At 47.9% G+C, this 2,539-nt stretch overlaps 1 pseudogene; it reads left to right on the top strand.

Moving 5' to 3' along the window:
• LOC118884912 lies at positions 1-729 on the top strand (annotated as a pseudogene).
• Positions 730-2,539: the final 1,810 nt, after the last annotated feature.

Genomic DNA, 2,539 nt, shown 5'->3' on the forward strand with positions numbered 1-2,539 from the left:
GAGGTCAGTCGAGGAGATGACCTCCTTCAGCCTGCGGCTCGTTTCCCGGTCATCCTGGCCGGTTGGACGCCAGACAATGGCGAGTGTGGGTTACCCTGTGGCCTGGAGTTGCCTAAGGCTGTCTGTGGTGCTGCTGTTCTGGGTCCGCCTGGCAGACTTTCCCATCCCTTTCCTTCAGGACGTCATTCCCCACCCCTGGGAGGCTGACACTTAGAGTTCTCTGTCCTGCTCTGAACTCCCACTGCTCCTAGTCCTGCCCCCTTGAGCCTGGAAGGGATTTGTCTTGACCATGACCTTTTCCTTGTCAAAAAAGTTCATGGGGGCTTTCTGCCTCTGCTGCTGCCATGGCCCCTGTGAAAAAGCCCTGTGGCGAAGGGGGGCAAAAAAAGAAGCTAGTGCTGAAGTTTACCCTTGACTGCATCCACCCTGTAAAAGATGGAATCATGGATGCTGCCAATTTTGAGCAGTTTCTTTAGGAGAGAATCAAAGTGAATGGAAAAGCTGGGAATCTTGGTGGAGGGGTTGTAACAATCAAAAGAAGCAAGAGCAGGATCACTGTAACGTCTGAGGTGCCTTCTCCGGAAAGGTATTTGAAATATCTCACCAGAAAATATTTGAAGAAGAATAATCTACATGATTGGTTATGCATAGTTGCTAACAGCAAAGAGTTACGAACTGCGTTTCTTCCAGATTAATCGAGATGAAGAAGAGGAGGAAGATGAGGATTAAAATTCAACTATCTGGAATATTTTGTATGAGTTCTTGAATAAAACTTGGGAACAACAACAACAAGAAGTTCATGTCTGTCTGAGCATCTAGGCCACTCTAGTGAGATTTCAACTTTTATTTATTCCACATTTCCCAAGGCAGAAACAATTTTTTTTTTTTTTTTTTTTTTGGCTGCATTGGGTCTTTGTTGCTGCACATGGGCTTTTCTCTTGTTGCGGCGAGTGGGGGCTACTCTTCGTTGCAGGGTGCGGGCTTCTCATTGTGGGGGCTTCTCTTGTTGCGGAGCATGGGCTCTAAGCGCATGGGCTTCCGTAGTTGTGGCACATGGGCTCAGTAGTTGTGGCTTGCAGGCTCAGTAGTTGTGGTGCATGGGCTTAGTTGCTCCATGGCATGTGGGATCTTCCTGGCCCAGGGCTCGAACCCGTGTGCCCTGCATTGGCAGGCGGATTCTTAACCACTGCGCCACCAGGGAAGCCCCAGAAACAATTATTGCTAGAATCCAAACACCAAGGTCAGCTGCAGGTCCGTGAGCCCTACCTGGACCCACTGTGGAGTAAGAGTGCTTCCCTGTGAATCATCTTTTGGAGACAGAAATGAAAGGTTTTACACAAATGTCTACCTAAACAGAATGTGGTGGTGTTGCATGGCATCACATGGGATATCCTTTTTTCCTGCTATAGAAGTCAACAGCAGAAACTCTGTTCCCCAGACCACAGTCCATATTGACTGAGAGCAAACTCATCATCTTCCTCTCATTTAAACAATGGCTGTATTGTCCTCGTGCCCAAAGGTCTTTTTAGTTGAACTGGAAAGACTTAAGGGAGAAGCAGCAGATGGATGAAAACTTCTATTCCTTGTGAGTGACTTAGTTCTGCCTTGGTAACTTGGGGTAGAGGCTGCCTCACTTACCTCCCAACATAAAGTGCAGATGTTTTAAGGCTGGTTGTATCCACACTTTGTGCTGATGTGAAGTTTCCCCCTTCAGTTTCACCAGAATCTTTAGGCAGTGAAACTAAAATGGCACCTTTTGCCAGGTGTAGCTGATACAAACTGTTCAGTGGGCCCACCATGTACTACTCTCACTCCCTCCTTTTGGGAAAACTGCTCTTCCCTTCTTTCAACCATCAGCTTCTCTCTGAAGCTGCCAATCTCAGGCCCCCAATCCGCAATGGGCGAGCATGTGACATAAGTTGGCCAGTGTCATCACATCTGCCTGGAAATGGTGATTTTGGCAGAGGGGAGAGTATGAGACCCAGACTGGGCCAATCTGGGAGATGGAGACTTTGGAGATGGAGAAGTGGCTGCTCCCATCCTTTGTCAGGAAATGAATGCCATTGAAGAGAGGCTGAGAGAATTAGCAGTGAGAAGCAATGGAGAAACGAAGAGTCCCTCTCTGTGATTTGTTTACTTAAAGTAAAACTGACAACTTTTTAGCTTTAAGTTTTTGTTTTTTTGTTTTTTTTTTAAAGATTGATTGATTGATTGATTGATTGATTGCTATGTTGGGTCTTCGTTTCTGTGCTAGGGCTTTCTCTAGTTGCGGCAAGCGGGGGCCACTCTTCATCACGGTGCGCGGGCCTCTCACTATCGCGGCCTCTCTTGTTGCAGAGCACAGGCTCCAGACGCGCAGGCTCAGTAATTGTGGCTCACGGGTCCAGTTGCTCCACGGCATGTGGGATCCTCCCAGACCAGGGCTCGAACCCGTGTCCCCTGCATTAGCAGGCAGATTCTCAACCACTGAGCCACCAGGGAAGCCCCCAAGTTTTTTTTTTGAATTGGTTTTCAGTCACTTGCAATTGAAAGACACCTG

This window comes from Balaenoptera musculus, chromosome 19 (assembly GCF_009873245.2).
Source record: "Balaenoptera musculus isolate JJ_BM4_2016_0621 chromosome 19, mBalMus1.pri.v3, whole genome shotgun sequence".
Classification (NCBI taxonomy): Eukaryota; Metazoa; Chordata; class Mammalia; order Artiodactyla; family Balaenopteridae; genus Balaenoptera; species Balaenoptera musculus.